Genomic DNA, 16329 nt, shown 5'->3' on the forward strand with positions numbered 1-16329 from the left:
TTGAAGAATGGGCAAAAATCCCAGTAGCTAGATGTGCCAAGCTTATAGAGACATACCTCAAGAGACTTGCAGCTGTAATTGCTGCAAAAGGTGGCTCTACAAAATATTGACTTTGGGGGGGTGAATACTTAAGCACTCTCAAGTTTTCAGTTTTTTTTGTCTTATTTCTTGTTTGTTTCACAATAAGACCTATTTTGCATCTTCAAAGTGGTAGGCAAGTTGTGTAAATCAAATGAATCAAACCCCCCAAAAATCTGTTTTATTTCCAGGTTGTAAGGCAACAAAATAGGAAAAAATGCCAAGGGGGGTGAATATTGTCGCGAGCCACTGTTGTCCCGCCCTGACCTTAGAGCTTGTTATGTCTCTATTTTGGTTTGGTCACGGTGTGATTTGGGTGGGCATTCTATGTTCCTTTTTCTATGTTTTGGCCGGGTATGGATCTCAATCAGGGACAGCTGTCTATCCTTGTCTCTGAATGGGAACCGTACTTCGGTAGCTTTTTCTCACAGGGTTTTCGTGTGTAGTTAATTTCTGTTTAGTGTTTTCACCTTTACTGTTTCGGGTTATTCTCTTGTTTACTTCTGTTAAAGTCAGTTTGAATAAAACAAGGACGAACACTTACCTCCCTGCGCTTTGGTCTGATGGTTGTTCTTCTTCAGACGACGAATACCGTTACCACTGTGCCTGTTTTGTTTTTCTAACTGGTAAATCAGGAGCGTTCAAAGGAAGTGGTTTCCTTCTATGGTGACTATTTTTCTCTCCCATGTCCTTATGACATTCTCATATATGAATCTATTTCAATACACACCCACACTCAATCATTAGCTTCAGAAAGAAGAAAACACTGAGCATCAATGCGTCATGCGTCCATATAAAAGGTTCTTGGCAAGATGCACCAGCGACTGCTGAAATGAAATGAGGTCAAAAAGTCAAGGAACATGTAAACAAAGTAAATAATCATTACATTGATAATCAAGCACTTCTTGGCAGCCAGACGTAACCATGGCAGCCAGACGGTCTTTTACAACAGGATAATTATTTTGCTGCATTTATGTCCTCATCTCCTCTCTTTATCTCTTCTCATTTAAACAAATCAATGGACAGCCCTCAGAAGTACGCAGTGGGTGAAGACTGGCTGCAGTGATATCAGGCTGATCGTCTCCTTTCTATCACCATGGTTACATTGTTGACTGGTTGTTTAAAAAGGACAACTTTTTTTTATTTTCTCTCTCTATGAAAATAAGTTTACGCACACAACTTTGAATCAGGTTTTAATGTTTGATTGTGTGATTTTGTGTGACCTTCGTTCATTTTTTTCCTACAATGTGTGATGAGTCCATCTAAGACTTGAATAAGAAAGCAGCTTTAAATAGAGTAGCTAGATTAGTAGCTGAATGGAACACATGTCCTGCATCAAAAGGAAGACACCTGGTCGACTTCGCTAAAGAGATTTCTAACCTCAAGGGCCTCAATAAACCTTTCAGAGCAAAGTGGCCCTTTCTGCCACATAAGTGTTGGAGTTAACACGTGGCAGTAAAGCTAAGAGGGGCCACAGCATCGTACAGATCTGTGAGCCACCCAAAACACTGAATGTGGTATACCAAAACAGTGAGACCTTTACATTACTCTCCACTACTAGTGTAGAGGGCAAGGTCCACATGACTGATGCTGTCAGGGTTATAGGTCTACATGACTGATGCTGTCAGGGTTATAGGTCCACATGACTGACGCTGTCAGGGTTATAGGTCCACATGACTGATGCTGTCAGGGCTATAGGTCCACGTGACTGATGCTGTCAGGGTTATAGGTCCACATGACTGATGCTGTCAGGGTTATAGGTTCACAGGACTGATGCTGTCAGGACTATAGGTCCAGGGCGTGAGTTGGGGTGGGTATTCTATGTTTTATGTTGTGTAGTTCTATGTTTTGGCCGGGAAGGGTTCTCAATCAGGGACAGCCATCTATCGTTGTCTCTGATTGAAAACCATACTTAGGCTTCCCTTTTTTCCCAACCGGTGTTTGTGGGAAGTTGACTTTGTTTAGGGCACATAGTCTTTGATCTTCACGGTTTGTTTTTGTAATGTTTATTGTTTTGTTAGGCGTCATTTTGATTAAATAAAATAAAATCTACGCTCACCACGCTGCGCCTTGGTCCTCTCCTTTCAACAGCTGTGACAGTCACTTTAAATAATGTCACTTTAATAATGTTTACATATCTTTCTATTACTCATCTCATATGTATATACTGTATTCTATACCATTCTATGGTATCTCAGTCTATGCTATTCTGACATTACTCGTCCATATATTTATATATTCTTAATTCCCTTCCTTTAATTAGATGTATGTGTATTGGATATATGTTGCGAAATTGTTAGAAATTGTTACTTGTTAGATATTGCTGCACTATCGAAACTAGAAGCACAAGCTTTTCGCTACACCCGCAATAACATCTGCTAAACACATGTATGTGACCAATAACATTTGCTAAACACATGTATGTGACCAATAACATCTGCTAACACGTGTATGTGACCAATAACATCTGCTAAACACATGTATGTGACCAATAACATCTACTAAACACATCTATGTGACCAATAACATCTGCTAACACGTGTATGTGACCAATAACATCTGCTAAACATGTGTATGTGACCAATAACATCTGCTAAACACATGTATGTGACCAATAACATCTACTAAACACATGTATGTGACCAATAACATCTGCTAACACGTGTATGTGACCAATAACATCTGTTAAACACATGTATGTGACCAATAACATCTACTAAACACATGTATGTGACCAATAACATCTGCTAACACGTGTATGTGACCAATAACATCTGCTAAACATGTGTATGTGACCAATAACATCTGCTAAACACGTGTATGTGACCAATAACATCTGCTAAACATGTGTATGTGACCAATAACATCTGCTAAACACATGTATGTGACCAATAACATCTACTAAACACATGTATGTGACCAATAACATCTGCTAACACGTGTATGTGACCAATAACATCTGTTAAACACATGTATGTGACCAATAACATCTACTAAACACATGTATGTGACCAATAACATCTGCTAAACACATGTATGTGACCAATAACATCTACTAAACACATGTATGTGACCAATAACATCTGCTAACACATGTATGTGACCAATAACATCTACTAAACACATGTATGTGACCAATAACATCTGCTAAACACATGTATGTGACCAATAACATCTACTAAACACATGTATGTGACCAATAACATCTGCTAACACGTGTATGTGACCAATAACATCTGCTAAACACGTGTATGTGACCAATAACATCTGCTAAACATGTGTATGTGACCAATAACATCTGCTAAACACATGTATGTGACCAATAACATCTACTAAACACATGTATGTGACCAATAACATCTGCTAACACGTGTATGTGACCAATAACATCTGTTAAACACATGTATGTGACCAATAACATCTACTAAACACATGTATGTGACCAATAACATCTGCTAAACACATGTATGTGACCAATAACATCTACTAAACACATGTATGTGACCAATAACATCTGCTAACACATGTATGTGACCAATAACATCTACTAAACACATGTATGTGACCAATAACATCTGCTAAACACATGTATGTGACCAATAACATCTACTAAACACATGTATGTGACCAATAACATCTGCTAACACGTGTATGTGACCAATAACATCTGCTAAACACATGTATGTGACCAATAACATCTACTAAACACATGTATGTGACCAATAACATCTGCTAAACACATGTATGTGACCAATCAAATGTGATTTGCAGCTGCTACTCTTATTAAACCTTTGGATGCCATCTTCCATAGTGCCCTTCGTTTTGTTACAGGTGACAGTTTTGATACTCATCACTGTATCAAAAGGTTGAACTTCGCTAAAGACTCGTAGATCTCTACATAACTCCCTTTTTTTACAAGGCCCTACTTCGTACATTTCTGTATTATTTAACTTTGCTGTTGAACTGTAGACACCTGCGTTGTCTAACCTGTTCACAGGATTGGTTAACTCTTGAGGTTCCTAGGGTTTCCACCAAGCTAGGTAAATCTAGTAAGTTAGTAAAACAGAAAATATTTATTAGGCCAAACGTTACTGTTGTATACAGTAGCATACAACAAAACCATAAACATATGTAAACCAAAAGTATATTCTTTAGAATACAGTAAAGAACACAATTGTGTGTGTGGGGTCCCGGGGGGTTATCCAGGAATTGGTAGGGGGGAGGGGAATCACCAATGCTAAGCTCCTGTCTCAGCCGCCAGTATTTATGCTGCAGTAGTAGTTTATGTGTCGGGGGGCTAGGGTCAGTTTGTTATATCTGGAGTACTTCTCCTGTCCTATTCGGTGTCCTGTGTGAATTTAAGTGTGCGTTCTCTAATTCTCTCTTTCTCTCTCTCGGAGGACCTGAGCCCTAGGACCATGCCCCAGGACTACCTGACATGATGACTCCTTGCTGTCACCAGTCCACCTGGCCGTGCTGCTGCTCCAGTTTCTTTCAACTGTTCTGCCTTATTATTATTCGACCATGCTGGTCATTTATGAACATTTGAACATCTTGGCCATGTTCTGTTATAATCTCCACCCGGCACAGCCAGAAGAGGACTGGCCATCCCACATATGCTCTCTCTAATTCTCTCTTTCTTTCTCTCTCTCGGAGGACCTGAGCCCTAGGACCATGCCCCAGGAATACCTGACATGATGACTCCTTGCTGTCCCCAGTCCACCTGACTTTGCTGCTGCTCCAGTTTCAACTGTTCTGCCTTATTATTATTCGACCATGCTGGTCATTTATGAACATTTGAACATCTTGACCATGTTCTGTTATAATCTCCACCCGGCACAGCCAGAAGAGGACTGGCCACCCCACATAGCCTGGTTCCTCTCTAGGTTTCTTCCTAGGTTTTGGCCTTTCTAGGGAGTTTTTCCTAGCCACCGTGCTTCTACACCTGCATTGCTTGCTGTTTGGGGTTTTAGGCTGGGTTTCTGTACAGCACTTTGAGATATCAGCTGATGTACGAAGGGCTATATAAATAAATTTGATTTGATTTAAGCTACGCTTCATTTCTTCTCCGGCCTGGGTCTGGTCACAATACCTCGTCCACATCACAAGATACGTTTTCTCTTGCCAAACATCGAGGAAGTATCTCCTAGCATGGCGTATCCAACCTTGGACAGAGGCAACCTCTATGTCCCCACATGCGTCCTCCATTGCCTGGAGAAGCGGCATGCGGGCATAGGGTTGGCGATCATACACTTTCCAGCGCCAGGCTGAGAATAATTCCTCTAGGGGATTTAGAAAAGGTGAATATGGGGTAAAGTACAAAACTACAAATTGTGGATGGGTGGCAAAACAGTTTTGGACCAGAACAGTCCGGTGAAAACTAACATTGTCCCATAAAACCACAAATCTAGCAGGCTCCTGATCTGGATCAGGGACAAGCATTGTGTAAATTGCATCCAGAAAAGTGAGCATATGGCCGGTGTTGTACGGACCCAGTGTAGATTGTGATGGAGGACCCTGTTTTGAGTGATGGCAGCACACACAGTTATATTATCCCCACGCTGTCTAGGGACAGTAGTAGTTGCCCTCTGTCCTATTACATTTCTTCTGCGGCGCCTGGTTTTGGTGAGGTTGAAGCCAACCTCATCCACATAAATAAATTCATGGCGAATTACATGGGCATCCAGCTCCAACACTCTCTGTAACAGACAAAAGGATATACAGATGAGTAAATATGGTATGTCTGAAGTACAGGAAGTAGTGTTGCATACATACCTCTACAAAGTCATGTCACATATTCTTGACTCTGTCAGAGTTTCTCTCAAATGGCACCTTGTAAAGTTGTTTCATCGTCACTCGGTGCCGTTGGAGGATGCGTTGTGTGGTCGACAGGCTTACAGCATTGATGTTGTTAAATGGTGTCATTATTCAAGATATGCTCTCTTATCTCTCGAATCCTAATTGCATTGTTGGCCAAAACCATATTTATAATTGCAGTCTCTTGTACATCTGTAAGCAAGTGTCCTCGTCCTCCATGATGTCTTTGCCTTTCCACTCTGTACAGAATTCAAACACCTACTCATTCAAGGGTTTTTCTTTATTTTGTACTATTTTCTACATTGTAGAACATTAGTGAAGACATCAGAACTATGAAATAACATGTATGGAATTATGTAGTAACCAAAAAAGTGTTCAACAAATCAAATCAAATATTTTACATTTGAGATCCTTCAAATGGCCACCCTTTGCCTTGATGACAGCTTTGCACACTCTTAGTATTCTCTCAACCAGCTTCACCTGGAATGTGTTTCCAACAGTCTTGAAGGAGTTCCCAAATATGCTGAGCACTTGTTGGCTGCTTTTCCTTCACTCTGCGGTCCAACTCATCCTAAACCATCTCAATTTGATTGAGGTTGGGGGATTGTGGAGGACAGGTCATCTGATGCAGCACTCCATCACTTTCCTTCTTGGTAAAATAGCCCTTACACAGCCTGGATGTGTGTTGGGTCGGTCAGTGTCCTGTTGAAAAACAAATTATAGTCCCACTAAACCCAAACCATATGGGATTGCGTATCGCTGCAGAATGCTGTGGTAGCCATGCTGGTTAAGTGTTCCTTGAATTGTAAAAAATCACAGCCAGTGTCACCAGCAAAGCACCGCCACACCATCACACCTCCTCCTCCATGCTTCACCATGGGAAATAAAAATACAGAGAGCATCTCTCCACCCTTCCCTTTGAAATGGGCTCCCAGAGAGTTACATGGAATTTCCTAGAAGCCGGACATGGAAAAGGCCCAGCTGATGGGGTAGGAGCAGCTGTGAAACGAAGAGCACATGGAATTGTGGCACCAAGGCAAGGACCTCCTAAATGGAAAAACTGTATTTGAGGAAACTGTCAAACGATCAGTCAGCTATCATATATATATATATATATATATATATATATATCTCAGAGGAGGAGACAGAGAGCATTGAGGTCCTCCTACCAGATCACCTGGAGACGATCTGTGGGACAATAAAGATACACCAGGTAATATTTTATGTCGAATCTCACATTTGTTATTCAAACATATTATCTATGTATCACTAGACTATGCTATGATACACATATTCTGAATGTGCATAACTCTGTGAATTTCCTGTGTTTCCAGATCGTCACCGACAGTCCAGGGGAGATAACTTGGCGCTTACTCAGTTCCTTTTGTTCCTTTCCACATCACTGCAGCTGTTTCAGCCCACAGACTGTGACTCTGGTTGAAAAAACAGAGGCAGACCAAAATGGAAAATTCAACTCATCTCAAAGCACCGTCCAGCCTGTCCAAGATCTAAGTGAAGCATTGATTGGAAAGTGGTGTGTGGTGGAGTAAGATCAGGATGTTGTGGTGTTTTTGTGAAAACCATGAGTCGCGTTGGCCCCAACCGTTTTTTTTTTAATGAGAGATGAGAGATGAGAGACTACTTCATATGGTACAGACCACAGCATGTGCTTGGACTTGTCCCTGAGCCCCATCCAATGACCAAAAGGCACATGGAGCTGGATGCCTTGGTCTGGGAGGAACTTAGCTTTCTTTCTAAGCCTTAGATACACTTGGAAACTCACAACACAGTACATAAAAAGCAGGACATAAAATCATACATGAAATAAAACATATGTGGCTCTCAATGAACTCGTCCCTATATATATCTGCTAGAATTTCTATTTGAGGCGTCTAAGTGTAGTCAGGGACAACACATTGTTCTCATGTTGAAAAGATGCTAGTTCCAGTGTTTTGGAATCTTACTTTATCTTATATTAATGAAAAGTTTAACAATGGTTGTTTTTCAAAATGTTTGAAAGGAAATATTGTTTTTACATAGATGTCATTTCCATCACAACCATATTTTTTAGGTAAATTAGTATATTATGTATAATTTACATACATATATTTGTTTTAGATATGGAAATTGTTATGATCTCACAAAAAGGTTGGGTGGAAATATGTTATTTTTCATGATAAATAACTGTTTTCAGCTCTTCACCAAGGAAAGTTTATACAGCCAGGAGTCGTGTTGAATTATTAATATTAGGGAAACCTTAAAAACACTTTAAATATTATTCAATTCAAGTTAATGTACAAATGTATTAGAAATCTGTTATAAATCAATTGTATGATATTTCATTTTTAACTAAAATGGATGTTTCATGACGTGATGGACATGACATTTGTCTATGGCTGTCTGGGAAAAATGACAAACATATATACATTCCTGAATAGTACAATCGCAGCCATTATCAGATATAGTTTCTAGACAAATAAAATAAAAAGTACAATACTGGTAAAATGGTGTTTGAATAAGTTTTAATTTCTGAAAGTTTGCACAGACAAAGTTGCAGCATATATAGTATATATATATATTATATACAGTATATATAGTTTATACATTATATATAGTATGTTTATTTTGGGGTCATTTGAAAAAGGTAAGTCTCAATATGTCTTCAATGTAAGAGTAAAGGTAGCAAAATGACAATAATAATAATATTAAGAATAATAATATAAAAAATAATAATAATATTAATAGTAATACTGTTAATAATAATAATAATAATAATAATAATATTAATAATAATACCATTAATAATAATATTAATAAGAATATAATATATTAGCAATAATAATAATAAGACTAATAATATTATTATTAAAAGTAATAATATCAATAACAATAACAATATTAATAGCAATACTGTTAATAATATCAATAATAATAATGATACTATTAATAATAATAATAACACTGTTAATAATAGCAATAATAATAATAATAATAATAATAATAGCAATAATAATAATAATAATAGTAATAATAATACCAATACTATTAATAACTATAATAATACTATTAATAATAATAATAGTACTATTAATAATAATAGTAATAATACTATTATTATTAATAATAATAATAATACTAGAAATAATAATAATGATACTATTAATAATACTACTAATAATAGTAATAATAATAATAGTAATAATAGTACTATTAATAATGATAATAATAATAGTAATAATAATAATATTAATACAGATGTATTCATGAGAAAACCGATTTTTGGGGGGATGTCACATGGTCTGACAAACAGAGCTGTAGTTTTGCTACCTTCTACCACAGATGTGAAAGGCCATTTGCAGATGTGGTGGATTGAGATAACACCCCATGCAGAAACTCTCTCGGCAGTGTCTGATGATCGTTTCTATATTATGCTAATTAGATTGCCACCGTGGCGAGGACTTGGACTCTAGGAGGGTTTAAAGAAGCTTTTCTGAATGTCCTTCCATTACAGAATTCAATGCAGCGCCAACTATGTAGAGAACTGTGTCATCTGCATATAAATTAGTATGTGCACGTCCTACCGCTTGATCTATGCTTTTGATATGGAGAATAGTTTGGGGAATAGTATGGAATCTTGAGGTCCCTTTAGTGACGGACAGAACAGCATCAGACTTCACTCTTCCAGAGAGGTAGACCAGGCAAGAGATTGTTCAATGATACCAATGTTTCGTAATCTACTGACGAGAATAGAATGATCTACGGTGTTGAAGGCCACATGCTTGTTTATTAACAAAGAGCAACTTCTTAGGGATGCAATCCCATTAACGGGATGATATGACAACAGCCAGTGAAAGTGCAGCGTGCTAAACTCAAAACAACAGAAATCTCATAACTAAAATTCCTCAAACATACATGTTTACCGTACAATCTTATATCGTTTAAAGGTAATCTTGTCCGATTTCAAATAGGCTTTACAGCGAAAGCACCACAAACGATTATGTTAGGTCACCACCAAGCCACCGAAAAACAGCCATTTTTCCAGCCAAAGAGAGGAGTCACAAAAAGCACAAATAGAGATCAAATTAATCACTAACCTTTTATGATCGTCATCAGATGACACTCATAGGACTTCATGTTACACAATACATGTATGGTTTGTTTGATAAAGTTCATATTTATATAAAAAAATCTGAGTTTACATTGTTCACTAGTTACAAAAACATACAGTGATTTTGCATAGCCACATTGATTCAACAGAAACAATCATCATAAATGTAGATGATCATACAAGTTATACACATGTAATTACAGATATACCTCTCCTTAATGCAACCGCTGGGTCAGATTTCAAAAAAACTTTACGGAAAAAGCAAACCATGCAATAATCTGACACGGCGCTCAGAAAATAAATACAATTATGGATTAAACAGAAACCAGAAATCACATTATTGTCACGAATCCCGCTTCCTGAGTCTGTGTTTGCCTGTGTTTATGTCCTGTAGTGTGTTTCCGGTGTCCTGGAACGCACCCTGTCTGGTTGCCGGGCGAATTAGCTTGTTGGGAGATCGATGTTCACCCGCACCTGTATCCCATCAGTAATCTGCACACCTGTCCTGATCATCACCTCTCCCCTTCAAAAGCTCTGACCTGACATCCATTCCCTGCCGGATCGTTAGCCATGAACAGTATGTTGTGCCAGAGTATCAGCCTCAAGTTGGATAGAATTTGTTTTGTTGTTTGTTACGTATTACTTGCCTTGAACTTACCTCTGTTTGTTCTGTCTTCAGTTACTCACCCGTATCATTTACCCCATTCCCGCCTGGTCGTCAGAGGATTCCGCTTCCCCATTGGATCCACCTATTTACTCCCATCAACTCACCACCACTACCCGCTACACCACCTGGATATATCTACCCATTCACATTCACTTGTAAATAAATACTCACCTTCTTCCTACTCTCCTTGTCCTGGTCTGCTTCTGGGTTCGATTTTGAAGAATCGTGACAATTATAAATATTCCCTTTGATAATCTTCATCAGAATGCACTCCCAGGAATCCTAGTTCCACAATAAATGCTTGATTTGTTCGATAATGTCCATTATTTATGTACAAATAGCCACTTTTGTTAGCTTAGGCTTAGGTATGCAAATCCAAGCGCTCGTGCAGGTCCCACATAACTTCAGACAAAAACTTCAAAAAGTTATATTACAGGTCGAAGAAACATTTCAAACTAAGTATAGAATCAATCTTTAGGGTGTTTTTATCATAAATCTTCAATAACGTTCCAACCTGAGAATTCCTTTGTGCAATGGAAAGCAGGTCAATATCATGTGGAATGCGCATGACCAGGAAATGGCTCTCTGCCAGTAACCTGACTCATTCAGCTCTTATTCGGTCCCACAACACAGTAGATGCCTCATTCAAGTTTCTAAAGATGGTTGACATCTAGTGGCAGCCCTAGGAAGTGCAACTTCATTCATATCCCACTGTGAATTCAATAGGGCCTGGGTTGAAAATCAACTGGGACTGAGGAGCAGGCCGTTTACTCTGGACACCTTTCATCCAAGCTACTCAATACGGCCCCTGCAGCCATAAGAAGTGTAATGTCATTGAGGACTTTTAGGTTTGCTGTAATATGACCAGAATGAAAACCAGATTGCATACTGATCATCATATCTCGCCCTCCGGGTCGTCCTCGAGGACTGTGCTGCCACCGATTCCTTTTTCTTTTCTGTTGGTTTAGTCTTGATTGTTTTCACCTGTACCTTATTTGTTGTTTATTCAGGGCTATTTAACCTCCCAGGGCCTGCCTGCTTTTGTGAGGGCTTATTCCTCTCTGTCAGTGGTAGAGTTTTGTTTTGCTTATACGTATTTTTGCTGTTCGTTATTTTCTGTTCATTATTTACTGTTTATTTGGTCATTTATTTGTCCGCCTCTCCTTCCAGTTCTCTGCTGCCAATGACTGGAACGAACTACAAAAATCTCTGAAACTGGAAACACTTATCTCCCTCACTAGCTTTAAGCACCAACTGTCAGAGCAGCTCACAGATTACTGCACCTGTACATAGCCCACCTATAATTTAGCCCAAACAATTACCTCTTTCCCTACTGTATTTTATTTATTTATTTATTTTGCTCCTTTGCACCCCATTATTTTTATTTCTACTTTGCACATTCTCCCATTGCAAATCTACCATTCCAGTGTTTTACTTGCTATATTGTATTTACTTTGCCACCATGGCCTTTTTGCCTTTACCTCCCTTATCTCACCTCATTTGCTCACATCGTATATAGACTTGTTTATACTGTATTATTGACTGTATGTTTGTTTTACTCCATGTGTAACTCTGTGTCGTTGTATGTGTCGAACTGCTTGAATAAAGGTGAAATAAAAAATAAAAAAATAAAAAAATTGTGCCTGTTAGTTGGCTTGACCCAGCTGAATAAATAAGTCTACATTGGAAGCTGTGCTCTCTGCGCCTGACTCCACACCCATCACTCCTAGCTTTCGTGACAGTAAGATCTTAATTTGAGCCAGTTTGCTACAGCAGGAGAAGAATCCTTCAGAAACAGGAAATGTGAAGTATTACGTGGATTATAATTAATGGATTTTTTTGTAGTTGGTTGATACATTTTCCGTTAGGGCAAATCAAGTCGCACATTTCAAAGTGGAAATGACCAACTTTTGAAGCTCAAATGCACTATAAGTTTACATTCCAAGTTTTAATTTCCTGCTTTGCAAAAGGAAGATCTTTCATCTTTATTTATGGTAAAATAGAGATGAACAGGTAGGATCAGATTGATCATCTCCCTTGAATAAAGGAAGCACGGTGTCTCTTTCCAGCATGGATCCAGAGTTAATGGTCTTGGCCAATTGGGATGAAGCAGTTTTGTTCTGCAGACTTCTCAATGTTTTCCAGACCTTTTTGGGGAGTTTAATCCACACAGAGAGAGTTGTGGTTTGAAGTAACCAAGTGTTGCCTTTCTAATAGCCGGAGTACATTTATTTCTGACTTGCCTGAATAGCATCCAGTCAGCCTGAGTGTTTTCGAAAACTTCTGCCAGATCAATTCTTCATGTGGTGAAGTAGTTTAGAACACATTTACTGTTTTTTCTCATCTTCTTCATAGAAATAATATTATTTTCGATCTCCCCTTTTTGACCTAGATAGTTTGTGTGTGTATGCATTGGTATGTGGGCTACGTGTGCCTTTAAAAAAAAATATGTTTTATGTAGTTCTGTCCTTGAGCTGTCCTTGTCTATTGATGTTCTGTATTATACCATTCTGTATTATGTTTCATGTTTTGTGTGGATCCCAGGAAGAGTAGCTGCTGCTTTTGCGACAGCTAATGGGGATCCTAATAAAATACCAAATACCAAACGGGGCTTGTTGACTATGATACTGAAAATGGCCTTTAAGTTAAAACAGTTCCATGCAGATTCAATGGTAATTGACTATGAACAGCTCTACCGCTGGACACAGAGTGAGCAGTCATTCATCCATCCTCTCATTCATTCATCCATCCTTTCATTCATTCATCCATCCTTTCATTCATTCATACACCGACTGGGTTCATGGACTGAATTCTAACCTAATGCTAACGTGTTCACTTAGTCTCCCATTGACATCGATGCTATCGATGCTAACGTGTTCACTTAGTCTCCCATTGACATCGATGCTATCGATGCTAACGTGTTCACTTAGTCTCCCATTGACGTCGATGCTATCGATGCTAACGTGTTCACTAAGTCTCCCATTGACGTTGATGCTAACGTGTTCACTTAGTCTCCCATTGACATCGATGCTAACGTGTTCACTTAGTCTCCCATTGACATCGATGCTAACGTGTTCACTTAGTCTCCCATTGACATCGATGCTAACGTGTTCACTTAGTCTCCTATTGACGTGGATGCTAACGTGTTCACTTAGTCTCCCATTGACATCGATGCTAACGTGTTCACTTAGTCTCCCATTGACATCGATGCTAACGTGTTCACTTAGTCTCCTATTGACGTGGATGCTAACGTGTTCACTTAGTCTCCCATTGACATCGATGCTAACGTGTTCACTTAGTCTCCCATTGACATCGATGCTAACGTGTTCACTTAGTCTCCCATTGACATCGATGCTAACGTGTTCACTTAGTCTCCCATTGACGTCGATGCTAACGTGTTCACTTAGTCTCCCATTGACGTGGATGCTAACGTGTTCACTTAGTCTCCCATTGACATCGATGCTAACGTGTTCACTTAGTCTCCCATTGACATCGATGCTAACGTGTTCACTTAGTCTCCTATTGACGTGGATGCTAACGTGTTCACTTAGTCTCCCATTGACATCGATGCTAACGTGTTCACTTAGTCTCCCATTGACATCGATGCTAACGTGTTCACTTAGTCTCCCATTGACATCGATGCTAACGTGTTCACTTAGTCTCCCATTGACGTCAATGCTAAAGTGTTCACTTAGTCTCCCATTGACATCGATGCTAACGTGTTCACTTAGTCTCCCATTGACGTGGATGCTAACGTGTTCACTTAGTCTCCCATTGACGTCGATGCTAACGTGTTCACTTAGTCTCCCATTGACATCGATGCTAACGTGTTCACTTAGTCTCCCATTGACGTCGATGCTAACGTGTTCACTTAGTCTCCCATTGACGTGGATGCTAACGTGTTCACTTAGTCTCCCATTGACGTGGATGCTAACGTGTTCACTTAGTCTCCCATTGACATCGATGCTAACGTGTTCACTTAGTCTCCCATTGACGTCGATGCTAACGTGTTCACTTAGTCTCCCATTGACGTCGATGCTAACGTGTTCACTTAGTCTCCCATTGACGTGGATGCTAACGTGTTCACTTAGTCTCCCATTGACGTGGATGCTAACGTGTTCACTTAGTCTCCCATTGATATGTACATATTACTAGGAATAAAGTAACCAGGCATCAGGATAGATAATAAACAACAGCGTATTTGACGAGTAAAAAAAAAAAGTTGTACAAAAAGGGTCAATGCAGATTTTTTATTTATTTATTTTACATTTATTTAACTAGGCAAGTCAGTTAAGAACAAATTAGTATTTTCAATGACGGCCGAGGAACAGTGGGTTTACTGCCTGTTCAGGGGCAGAACAACAGATTTGTACCTTGTCAGCTTGGGGATTTGAACTTGCAACCTTTCGGTTACTAGTCCAACACTCTAACCACTAGTTTACCCTGCTGCCCCGGGTTAGCCTAGATAATCCGGGTTATCAGACCTCAGGACAAGACCCATAAGAAGACAGTTCGAATCACAGAAGTGTATTAACTAAACGGGGCAGGCAAAACAACAGGTCAGAGGTCGATAATCCAGGACAGAGACCATAAGGTACAGAATGGCAGGCAGGTTCAGGGTCAGGGCAGGCAGAGGTCAGTAATCCAGGGCGGCGTCGAAGGGTACCTAAAGTCAGGCAGGTTCAGGGTCAGGGCAGGCAGAGGTCAGTAATCCAGGGCGGTGTCGAAGGGTACCTAACGTCAGGCAGGTTCAGGGTCAGGGGAGGCAGAATGGTCAAAACAGGAAGAACTAGAAAACAGGGACTAAATAGAACAGGAGTACGGGATAAAACAAGCTGGTAGGCTTCACGAGACAAGACGAACTGGCAACAGACAAACAGAGAACACAGGTATAAATACACAGGGGATAATGGGGGAAATGGGTGACACCTGGAGGTGGGTGGAGACAAGCACAAGACAGGTGAAACAGATCAGGGTGTGACACGGGTAGCTGTTTGGTTAGCTATTTAACTGCATTTTAGCAGTCTCATGGCTTGGGAGTAGAAGATTTTTAGGGTCCTGTTGGTACCAGACTAAGGGCATCGGTCCTGCTTGCCATGCGGTAGCAGAGAGAACAGTCTATGACTTGGGTGGCCTTCCTCTGACACCGCCTGGTATAGAGGTCCTGGATGGCAGTGAGCTTGGCCTCCGTGATTTACTGGTCCGTACGCACTGCCCTCTGTAGCGCCTTGCATTCGGATACCAAGCAGTTGCCATACCAAGCGGTGATACAACCAGTTGCTGTGTGTGTGTGCATTTGGCTGTTGGTGTGTGTGTGTTTGGTTGTGTGTGTGTGTGTGTGTGTGTGTGTGTGTGTGTGTGTGTGTGTGTGTGTGTGTGTGTGTGTGCGTGTGTGGCAGGGTTTCTGTTTCTGCATCAGTCAACATAGCGATTTCAGACTGGTGGACAACACTAAACGTACCACACACACACACACACACACACACACACACACACACACACACACACACACACACACACACACACACACACAGCTCCTTTACCTGTCCATCCCTGCTCTGGCCGAACTACACGACTAACAACATTGGAAACTTTATGGAACACAAAGACTTCACTATTTCATCCTGGAATATCCAAGGCCTGAGCTCATCTGCCTTTG

Source organism: Oncorhynchus clarkii, chromosome 9, assembly GCF_045791955.1.
Source record: "Oncorhynchus clarkii lewisi isolate Uvic-CL-2024 chromosome 9, UVic_Ocla_1.0, whole genome shotgun sequence".
Classification (NCBI taxonomy): domain Eukaryota; kingdom Metazoa; phylum Chordata; class Actinopteri; order Salmoniformes; family Salmonidae; genus Oncorhynchus; species Oncorhynchus clarkii.